Genomic DNA, 12,519 nt, shown 5'->3' on the forward strand with positions numbered 1-12,519 from the left:
GTCCTTGAAAAAAACTGTTGCATACTGGTCAATATACAAAAGACGTCTTGCAGTATTTCCGGACATATTACTACTAAATGGGAAAGTTCATTAAATATGCCAATTAATTAACGTGACATTGACGATAAAATATTAAAGGCAATATGCAAACTTAAAAATAGCAAGTCAGCAGGGCCAGACATGCTTATAGCAGAATTCTTAAGGAATTCAATAGATGTGTTGTTACCTTTCCTAAGAAAACTATATAATAGCATTTTAGATGAGGAAGTTTTCTCAAGTAGTTGATCAGTTGGCACAATTGTACCACTATTCAGAAAAGGTGATCAAGGTAAACCAGACTAATTACAGAGCCGTCACACGTCTTAGTGTATCCAGCAAGACTTTTAGCAGTATCTCAAATAAACGGCTAAAAGAATGGGCGACAAAAAATCAAAATATCCTGGAATGCCAAGGACCACTCCACAGAAAATTACTTCTGCACATTATTTTTGCTATAATAAAAATGTCGTTATCGATGGGAAGTGGAAGTAAACTGTATTGTCTTTTTGGTTGATTTTGAGAAAGTATTCGATTCTGTTGATAGAACCCCTCTTTTGTACAGATTATCCTCAAAGGGCATTGACGGAAAAATGTATACGTTTTTGAAAGGAATTTATGCAGACGTGAAATCAAATGTAAGGATTGATAATGTAACAACAGATTATTTTGATCTGCAAAGAGGTGTACTTCAGGGTTGTATGTTCAGTTGGAGCAGCATATTGCCAGAACAATTTTTTACAAAGGAATATTTCTCATCGAAGATGACAAGGAAACCCTCTCATACTATATATTTTCATCACGCAGAGAATATAAAGTTTACCATTGTAACAAAAGTCTACTTGAAGGGTGAAGAGAGTGTACATTTGGACTGAGTGTACATTTGAAGCTGCCAGCAGGTTCAAGGGGCCAAAACATATACATACATTTGCTAACGATACCAGAGTGACAAGTCATATCCCTATACGTCCTGAGACAGAGAGAAATAGTGTAGAGATCATCAAAGGTCACAAAACCATGTTTGATCAGACCATTATCAACGAAACGAAACATTTCTTGAATATTGTTTTTTTTTCAAACACGATGAAGTAGGTCATAGGCTTTGCTAGATGGCCCAAATATTTAGCAAATAAATGTTGTGCATCAGGTCAATTTGTTAAATTGAGGTACAAGATCATCGAGGCCACGTAACATTTTGTTCCCATACTTACAGTATCCATGTCCACCAAAGCTCAGACCTTTTTCTCTATCGGATATCGTCAAATTAGATATGCACATCATTAACGAGGTATATGACGAGGCGCAATTTGGTTCTTCATCCAGCAACTGCGATTTCCCTATAAGGCAGTATTTTGAAGTCACTCGACAACATCAAAAGTCATACTTTCCGTGCTGTACTTCAAAGTTTCCAAAGTCCCAAAATGTACAATTAAATTTTCCCTGGGGTTTCGTGAATGCAGTTTCCTCTTAAGTAATTAATTTGATAAATAATTTTATAATGCACTAGATTTGGATTCTTTGACATACATGTATGGATGGATTTATGCTTTCCTTTAAGATACATTGGTACAGTTTGTAATATTTCACTATGTCATCAGATTTTAATAAGAGTACATATGCCATATGTCATGAATTACTTTGCAGTTGACTCAAATTTCTATTCATATTCTTCATAAACAATGATTGTATTTGACCCCAACAAAGTTCTGACAGATTTCAATTCTCCAATTTTGTTTTGCAAAAGTTTTAGCCTTGAGAAGCAAACTACAGTGGTTCTTTGTTGATATGCACACAAATCTTATTTAGCTCAAAAACACTAAATATCCGGCGAGTTGTTCTCACAAATACAGCAAATAACTATGTATACGCCTGTCTCTGCATTGAGTTGTGAAATAATAACACTTCCTATCGCAAATAAAGTATTTTCTAATTCAAATATGAACATAAGCTTCAGCTGAATGAAAATTAAATCAAGACATAACGTTTGCCTGGAAATATTCGGAAACGTGCAACGTTGACATATCCTTAGTGGCTCATGCTGCCGGTTGTTAGGGTTACGGATGACAGAAAGTGAGACACAAGACACCCTGACACTGCCTAACAACAGCCGACAATTAAAAAACAAAACTCACAAAATAACCGAAGTCTACCCACGCTCATAACCTTAATCTATACGACAGATAACCTTAATCTACACAACAGAAGATGTTCAGAAAAAAAAAACTATTTTGAAAGATTATATACGATTATATTACAATAGTACAGAAAACGGATCCAACATAGAACGGCGTTCATTAAACAATCCAACTTTCGTTCGCTTTCGCAAGACCAACACTCAGAACAAGACATTATTTTTTAATTGTTTCCTGCAACTGAATTTCCTATTCTCCTTGAAGTGACACGCGCAAGAATTAATATTGCACCAGATGTTTATTTGGGATCATTTTACCAAGGGGTATAGAATTCCAAAGAAAGTTTAACGTTATGGCAAGTCTATCTTACTAGACTTCTTCCCGCGGCACTTGCCGAAAGTGAGCGGTCACGCCTTTTGACTAATGTTGGCATGTCTTCATTCTCGTTCCATTTGAGCAATACACTAATACATAAATGGGCATCTTAATTGCCTTTCCACAATTTGAACAAATAAGCAGTCAATTAAACAAAGTGGTATTTTAATGATGTTTTCCATCGATATCAATCAACACAGAACGTACAAAATTAATAACCAATTTTGAAAAGGATCCGCAACTGCAGTCATACATATTTAATATGTTTTCCTGCAGGGCTAGTTCAGCCAAGGACTATTATCGGTGAATTACCTTAATTACAACCTTCTGCTGGTATAATGTGTGTGAGTGTGTGTATGTGTGTGTGTGTTTGTGTGTGTTTGTGTGTTCCACAGTTTGAATTATATACTGTCCAAACAAGGAACTTTGTGCCCAAGGGTAAGAAGCTATTTTCTGACGTAAGGAGGGCAAAAGTGTTTCTTGCCTCGAATGTTGATAGACCCTTGTTTGGGTATGTTTTTATTAAATACCTCTCTTACATAGTTTTCGTTCCAAATGATTTGTTTATTTACATGTGACTGTCATATGCTATATTTCCATGTAGGACGAAATTTCGTATGAAATAGAATAATTTTCATTGTCGAATGGTGCATTTTAAATCACTGATATGCGGTTAATCGACTTTTAATGCATACATGCATACGTTTCAGGAAATAGAGGATGTCCTATGTAAAACATGCAATTAGAACATGTTCATATCCTAAAGTTGCCAAGCTGAAAAGAGCCACTGTTCACTTTCAGTAAAATGATGACTATGCGACCCGGGACGTCATCGATGAGTTACCATTGGATTTCATGGAGCTCGCCATGTTCGATTAACGGCACATTATTCAATGTTTATATACAATACAATAATTTATGTATATACTGGCATTTAAATAGAATGAAAAAGGACAAAAATTTGATTTAAAGCGACGCACAATTGTAGCATTCAATTTATGTCATGATAAGTTAAACATACTTACTGTAATACGGCGAGACAAAATTTCGCTCGAGCATTAACATTTCACTGTACTTTGAACTTCTTATAGCGCTATATCGAAGCTTATTGGTGTTACAGATCGTCACTGATGGAAAGTCAAGCGCCTTCTCTGAGACCAGGGTTACCTTACAGATTTATGAAAAACGAAATAAACATTGATCAAAATTAAGATAATGATCCTACCTAGCTGGAAATAAGCATTGCAAGCTGGAATAATCTCATAGTGAATGTATTTAGGTATATTGCCCTAGTCAAACTGTTACAGATTGTATGTAATCTAACCTCTAAAATATTGATTATCTTCCCAGACAGTGAGCGCGAAAAGATGGGTTTTTTGAACATTACAACTCTGCTTCTTTAGATAGTATTCGCGCATCATTACATATAATAGTCCTGTGGATTTGTAGATGATAGTGAAGGGAAGGATGGTACATTTTTTGTAAGTGTCGCGATATTATCTGTACTGAGGTCAAATGTAAATGAGCTGAACCTAGGATGGCTTGAAAACTTCTTTATATTCCGTGATCCTACTTGGTATAAAGGAAAGTTTCAAAACTAACATATTGTTGATATATTTGGATCCTTTGTTAGGGGAATATACTTTGTGTTAACATCGGATCAAATCGTCGGATCATTGAATTTTATGTCAATGATGCGCCGGAGATATGACTGTTTACGTCAGCTTTTTTTATTTATGCAACCCACCCATCACTTATCGTTTTCTTATTGAAGGGAAAAGCTTTTTAAGTTTTCAAAAATATTTTATTTTACACCGAATTTCACAATGGCTGGGAATATTTCCGTGCTTGGGTGACAAAAAACCTTTCTGGCGATAACAATGAAGCCAACTGCATTCATTACAAACCCTCTCCTTTAGTTGATTTGCAACATTTTACCCACTTTGACGTAGACTGTGCCTTAGTCAACTTCGTCAGTGAGGGAGAATTGCAGTTTCCACTGAAACACTAACCGATACACTGTACCGCCGTTCAGAACAAGAACTCTGAACAGTTGTTTCGTTTCGGAACTAAGCCTGACAATAAACTAGTGTTCATGCACATGCACAAGAAAAATATGTGGACCTCGGAACTCGGAGATGAACGTAACACTGATCAAAGCGCGATATTAAACTGCACTAGTTTTCATATTGGATTTTCTATCTTTGAAGTCAACTGTTTTTGACAACTAAAAACGAATCGGTAATTAATCCATCATGAAAATATAGTAATGAACAATGAAAACTCGGACATGTATGTCCAATCTGTGATCCACAGGATCCATAAACGCCCTTGAGAATGAGGGGAGTCTCAAATAAAACGAAGTAATTACGTTTGTCATGCGTCAGCCTTAATTATCAACAGTTCCTTAATCTTCTGTCTGACAGACTTACCCGTGGGCTGGACATGAGGCTTAGTACATGGCCTACGTGAAAATGCATTGTCATTGTGACTCGCTTCCCTCGGTTTGCGATAGAAGCTGCTGCGATAGCATCGCTTCGGGTGCTATAAAGGTTGTATCAGTTTGGGACAGCGTTGGATACTTACGTACGATATGGCTGCTGCGATGATGGGTGACCAGTGTCAGCATTATCTCGATGCTGTATTATGGGCATAACATAGTGAATTTAAAACCACTGTACATAGGTATGTGCTGAAAACATTTGACCAGGATATTGATTATGTTGCTGAATGCTGACACTGCTTTTGCCATTCTCGCTAGCCAGAGCATAAGTTCCGCTCCGTGGACCTACGCAAATATCAACTTAACGGGCAGCGCTAAGCTGTTGCCGTAAAAAGGCGCGTGGTTTACGACGATGTGCTTTTACGTACGTGAGAACACTAAACCTCGTATTGGGTTAACATATTGCAAAACCTATCAAATGAGAGAGTTTGTAATGAATGCGGTTGGCGTTGTTTTTATCAGTGGAAACGTTTTTTATAAAACTCAACGAACTTTGTTGTAATTCAAGGCTATTTTGAAATTCATGTTATAGGGTTTGTTCCATCATGCCATCTCCACGAAGTGTGTTTTTATTCCACATTTCAGCCTCGAAATTACAATACAAATGTATCATGACAACCATTTCCCAAACAGAATTCTGAATACTCCTTTTATTTATTTATTTATATTTGTTTCGAGAACCAGCTCATACACCAAAAACGTACAGAAAAAAGGGGGACTGATAAAAAACTATGAAAAAAACTAAATCATGATGGAAATTAAAACTGTCAGACAGAGAAAACTTTAAAAGCAGTCGGAAAACAGTCTTTTCCAGAACAGGCTACCACACATAATATATGTATTGATAGCAGCACTAATAAGAGAATTTTCACTATTCATCAGCCTCATATAAAATTTCGAGCGTAAAGTGCGCTGTTTACTTTCGAAAGTCAAAATGTTGCTCTGAACAAAAGTGTTCGAGATACTTAATCTTCTGTCAATACCAAACAAGATTCTAAAACCGTTGTTATAAGCAACGCGAACATTATTGATACACTGATTTGTGAACTTACTCCAAAGATGTGAGCAGTACAATATGTTATAAAAAGTCTCGTTTTGACAGAGTACGAACAGTTCCAAATCTCACGGATTAACATGTTAGCTCTGGCATAAAACAACCTCATTTGACGCTTAATATCATCATTATCATCGCGATTGCAGTTGAAAATGACACCAAGATAAGAATGCTTATCTACAAAAGAAAGCTCTTTGTCATACAAGTACACATGCGGAATCTTACAAATATTAAGCATATTAGGCAAAATGGCAAGACACTTAGACTTCAAAGCATTAAAGATCCAAATGAAATTTAATCCGTCATAGCTAGGCATGAACTTGACATCACGACTGCACATGATCGTTTATTTGTCAAATAGGGTGTTCAACTATCATAATTACCCCTCTATGGTAAATATCCATATGGTAAATATCCAGTCAGTGAAATTAGAAACGATAGGGTGTACACCGATCATAAATGGCCCATTTCCTCCCTTGGTGTCGACGTGGGCTTTGATTATCTTGACATTGAAGGTATAATCAGCTGTTTCCTGACAAGCGACGCAGAAGCAACTTGTTGCAACTCACACTTCTCTGCCTTCGACATTGTCATTGAGCATGTGTTTCCCAACAATGGAGGTGGCAGGCTGCTAGTAGAGATGTTCAAAACATAGGCACAAACACTTCCTGATCAGTCGCGGCACTAATAAATATTTAAACCACTACAATTAGGGAAGCTCAAACGAAACCACATGATATTGAAACTCGATTCTTTTGCTTAGAGTAATAGGTACCAAATTCATGAAAAACAATATGCTACAGATGTTTACAGATGAATTGTAATCAGAATCTAGTCATTTTGCGTAGAGCGTGCGCTGTGTGTTCTGCTCACAACTGTGCTGACCGGAGAAGCCAGTTCCAACATCATGTCACTTTTTACATCCATTATCGTAAAAACCGCACTTGTCGGCTTTAATGACAAGACTGGTTTTGTTTCAAATGTGAAGATCAACCGTTGTATGTAAACGAACAAAGGAAAAAAAATATCTTTGAACTTCGACTGCCAGGGTTTCCTTATTGAACCTTCTAGGCTTTACTGTTCATACTTGTCCCCATTCCACATGATCTACTGGATTAAGTTGATCAGAGATACAGGTGCCCAATGTTGGGTAAACGCAATAGTCCTCTCTTTTAATAACGGTAAAATAGGACCGCATTCGCGAAACTAAAGTTCCTAGCATTACACCCGGGACACTACAGACACTGAGATGTGACAGAATGCAGAGAGTGTGGCTTTCCCTAATGGTGACATGAGCAGGTAAGGGTGTAATTATTAAGACAAACTTCCTACATATATTTGTATCTCATCCTGCGATTTGTGAAATAATGGTTAGGCATACGTTTGCATTAAAAGTAATAATATATAAAAAATTACAGCATATACGTAAATCTACAAAATAAAATAAGCATTTGATGTAATAAGGGCATAGAATTATTCTCAATAGATACGTTATGAAAATGTAAAAATCAATGTCAATGCCATTGTAACAAGATTCAACACTTGTGATTAGGCCAATTATTGGTGACTTGGAATAAATATCCCCCGTCATGTTAAACTCTTCATATATAATCGATTCGAGTGACAGGAGGACAATTTACAACTCATTCTTTCAACAGCCTGTTGTGTTCTGTACAGTGGAAGGGCGGAAATGGACAAGCAGAAGAACACGGTCATTGCATATCCATATACAGAAAAAGGAAAATTTCTCGATTTTGCTCGCGGCCACATAATTCCGATTGCCCATGAATCTATCATAGCGAAAAGTCCACCATTTTAGCTTCATGCAGTGCAATTGCCCCTGCCGACCACGAAACATGCACAGTCATGACCGAAATAAGGCTTCGTTTACTGTAGTAATTTTAATACTGAAATTTTCACCTTTCTAAATTATTGAGTGCTTGTCACTTTACACTGCCTATATCTTTGTAAACATCATGATTTTTTTTCTCAGTATTTTACAAGTACATCCCCACTTGTTTATAAATGGCTCCGCACTACGATTACACACTACGCGTCAGTAATTGGCTTCATACTATGTGGATTGATCCGTCACTTGATCACACACAGTTCCCTGCAGTTGATATGTTTTCAACTTTGTTTATTAGCAAAGCAAAGCTGATCTTACCACAGGCGACCCATGAAGTATTACTGAGTTTTCACAGTTTTCTCTATCATTTTCTCTTCTTTCTTCATGCTCTGAATGATCGGAGTAAATAAAATAAATGGTTATATAACCTAACCTAGCCTCTGTGACTCTTTATTTAATTTACACTCCATTACAAGGACGTATATCTCTCATACACACATGTTGTGATTAATTAGTCAACACAACTAATTATGCTAATCCGTGGACTTATCAGAGGTTAGTCAACATCGGAAAGATAGTGATGTTAATGAAAAAGGGAAGGTATGAAGATCTTGGGAAATGTGTCTCGAGGACGTCCGTAAACCTAGTGGACGCTTATATATTCATGATATGCGCAAACAAACACTGCTCATTATTCAAAAATAAACGGGAAGTTAGATCGAAAGGAACGCTGGAAACGCGCATGTTTTTCGTTGCCAAGCGCCAAATTCTCACATAACTAAGCAGACATGGTCCTGCTCCATGTAACAAATGCCACCCAGAAAGTATCGACAGACCAAGCAGAAAAAGGTTGCCGGAGTGGCCGTTTCATGAGTTTTTCAACAAAATTATATAGATGTATGTTTCACGTCGTCGTTTTCTGGGAGTGTATATACCAAGTATAATTTACAAACCGCGTCGTGATTCAAGGCACAATGGTGACACATTAGCAGCAGCGCACAATTTTGGCCAGCACTGTGAATTTTTTAATAAACCAGTCACCTTCATTTCTCTGCACTCGCTATTAACTCCATGTCTGCCGGTAACATATCGTTATTTTCTGTCTCAAAGTACGTACCAGCAACAGGCCTTTGACGTCAAAGTCGGTTGTTTTCTGGTATACGGTAGCAACCAAGCTCATGACTAGAATGACTCTACGGCGTCAAAGAGTTAATCTCGCCGGTTACTTTTTTCGCCTAATAAAAGAGAGTTCGTCGCTACATGGAGCTAGTTTCTAGCTCCATGGTCGCTACTATTCTAAGGAATTCATCGATTTTCAACTTGAATCGCGCCTTGTGCTGTTAGTGCACAAAATTTCCGAAAGAAGCGGCGCACGGGCTATAAAACTTCGTTTGTACTGTTAGGCTAGCTTTGGGTCCATAGCTGTGGGTGTTTCGGACGGGATTTCTGCCTTTTACGGCTGGTTTTGATTTTAACGTCACCACCACAGCCATGGGAACGTCCATGCTGCCCGACAGCACGCTTGTCGCAACTTTGTCGATATTTCGAAAATTTTCCACCCAAATTGCCAACACTCGTCGACAACATGGTTATCAGGGGCCTACCACTACCAGAAATCCGCTCAAAAATCACCAAACTATCGCCGTTTTTTCCAGCATTTTCCGACATGACTACTCGCAGACCGTTCTTTTTCTGGCGTACAAGCAATTGACGAGGCTCAGTGCAGCCCGTCACTAAAGTCACCTGAGCGGTGACCTCGCAACATCGAAACACAAACTGACATCACCGATGATGTCGGCCACTGAGAATTTTTACCAGCACTATAATTTTGTAAACCAGTCACCGTCATTTCTATTTACTCGCTATCATCTCCATGTCTGCCGGTAACATATCGTTATGGAGAAGTTTAGTTACACGTAATTCAGCTGATCAGTGATAAACATACGTCGCGTACGTGTAGAACATACGTTAGGAACGGTAAACAATACCTCTACACATACAAAATGTAGTCATAATTACGTGTAGTATTTTTTAGATATTCTTGATGATTTCCTCGAATTTAGACAAGAAACCTTGTAAACTATCATGGAAAACATCTTTGATATCATAATATTTCGTAGAGTTTGCAACAGCGCAAGAAGAACTTGCTATATGATTTCCTTACATGAACGAAATGTTGTTGTCTCATTAATATCTGACGCCGCCGCCACAAAGAGTTCTCCAAACCATATAAAAAAACTGTATCAAAGAAAATCGGCTGATTTAATTCGAGGATACGAGCTAGAATATTCCTCATATAAAATTAATGTTTCTTAAATCTTAAACGAATTTCCAATGTTTGTGAGAAAAAATGCAGCAAAATTATCGAGAACGCACAGCTTAACTGAAAGGCAGACCACCGTCCCTCCACCCACGGACGGTGGGCAGACAAAACCTTATTACAACACCACCCGATTGAGAGGGTTCCCAGACACTTCGCACCAAAACCACTTCGCACCATACCATCTCGTCCCGTACCATTTCGCACCAAAACCACTTCGCACCAAAACAACCTCGTACCAAAACCACTTCGCCCCAAAAGTCACGTCGCCCAAAACCATTTCGCCCCCAAAACAATGCCACTTTGCCCCAAATTTATCGCCACCCGGTAAAGCTGAAAATAACCAACAACTGCTATCGAAGTTTCCATCACCTTTCTATCATCCCAGGACACAGTGAAATCTTGAAATTGTACACATTTCGAGAAAATGACATAGTGCGATTCCGCGCACGGCACCCGAGTTGTAGCATTGAGTAGTTTGCGTGTTTCTTCTTTCTTAGTCTACTGTTTATGGTTTCATGCATCAATAAATGTTTCCGTGGTAGCCAAAATAAGTTGCATGTAAAATCAACGTTATGATACATCGTGGCATCGTTGTTTTAGGACGAGTTAATGGTATAATACTTTGGGCAAAGTGGTTTTAGTACGAGGTGGTACTTGGGGCGAAGTGGCTTTGGACGAGGTAGTACTTGGGACGAGGTGGTTTTGGTGCGAAATGGTTTTGGGGCGAAGTTGTGTGGGGCGAACTGGTTTTGGTGCGAAGTGTCTGGACCCCATTGAGAGAACCACGCTAACCACACGAACTTTGACCCTAGTCAAAATCAGACTTGTCCCTGGGAAAAATGTTTACAAGTTTGCCCACATCTAAACAACGTAAAGGTCAAAGGTTTCAACTTCCGACTTCCTGCTTTACGGACGTCCTCATGCCATGAGCTGCAGGCAAGGCACTGGTAGGGTTTGCACTGTTCGCGACCATATACACGCTTGAAATTAGAGTAGCTGGCTTTCCTCGGCCATCGAAATATATTGGCTGCAGTAGATTTTGGATAAATGGTCATGACCGGCCGCAATTTGGTAATTTCTGGACACATTTCAGGAGAGCTTCTTACCTTCCCGTTTTAGTAACCATTCCTATCTTTCGCGATGTTGACTAACCCGTAAAATCCCTGATAAGTCCACGGATTAGCATAATTAGTTGTGTTGACTAATTAATCACAACATGTGTGTATGAGAGATATACGTCCTTGTAATGGAGTGTAAAATAAATAAAGAGTCACAGAGGCTAGGTTAGGTTATATAAACCATTTATTTTATTTATTCCGATCATTCAGAGCATGAAGAAAGAAGAGAAAATGATAGAGAAAACTGAAAAACTCAGTTATACTTAATGGGTCGCCTGTGATCTTACAAGTCCAATCTCCCCTCATCTCTTAGTTAATGGGTTACATTAGATGTGTAAAGTTACTAAGGACCGCGAAATCCCGATTATAACCAAAGGGATGCGTTTTCAGACCCTGGTGTATTCTATCGTGTCGAACCTCAAACTGTTTGCACCGGGCAAATAGTGCATTATTAATAAAAATGGTGGATTAGCCGAGTTGGGACTAAATGTGGGCAAAAGACCGCGTCAAAATGAGTATATAAAAACATGCAACATTATCGTTGACAAATTAATTTCCATCCGGACAAGAATTCAGTTGTAGACGAAACCATTAGCCAATATACAAATACAGGTCATGTGAACTTGTTTAGCTCGAGTCATTACTGCATGATATATATGGACAAGATCAAGAAATCGTATAATAAGAGAAGAAAAAATATGCAGGAAAATGCAGCAAAAGTAAAGTTAATGTGGCTTTTTGAAAGATGAACTCGCGGCTACAACCACTATAGAGAAAAAGTGCGTGACTAGAGCGAGAAACTGACGCTTTCTCGCAATCGGTGAGAATCTGTTCTTATTCTCACCGCTGTGGGTGAGAAAATTTTAATCTCCACTGGAGATTGGAGGGAAATGCACTCCTTGGCGAATATCAAGTATGAGAACAAATTCTCACCGGTGAGAATGGAAATTCTCACTAAGTACAGCGAGAATTGAAATTCACTGGCGAGAATCATCAAGACTCGCCTTTTGGAGTCTTTATGATTCTCGCCAATGAACGGCGAGTCTTGATGATTCTCGCCAGTGAATTTCAATTTTCGCTGTACTTAGTGAGAATTTCCATTCTCACCGGTGAGAATTTGTTCTCACAC

This window comes from Ptychodera flava, chromosome 19 (assembly GCF_041260155.1).
Source record: "Ptychodera flava strain L36383 chromosome 19, AS_Pfla_20210202, whole genome shotgun sequence".
NCBI lineage: Eukaryota > Metazoa > Hemichordata > Enteropneusta > Ptychoderidae > Ptychodera > Ptychodera flava.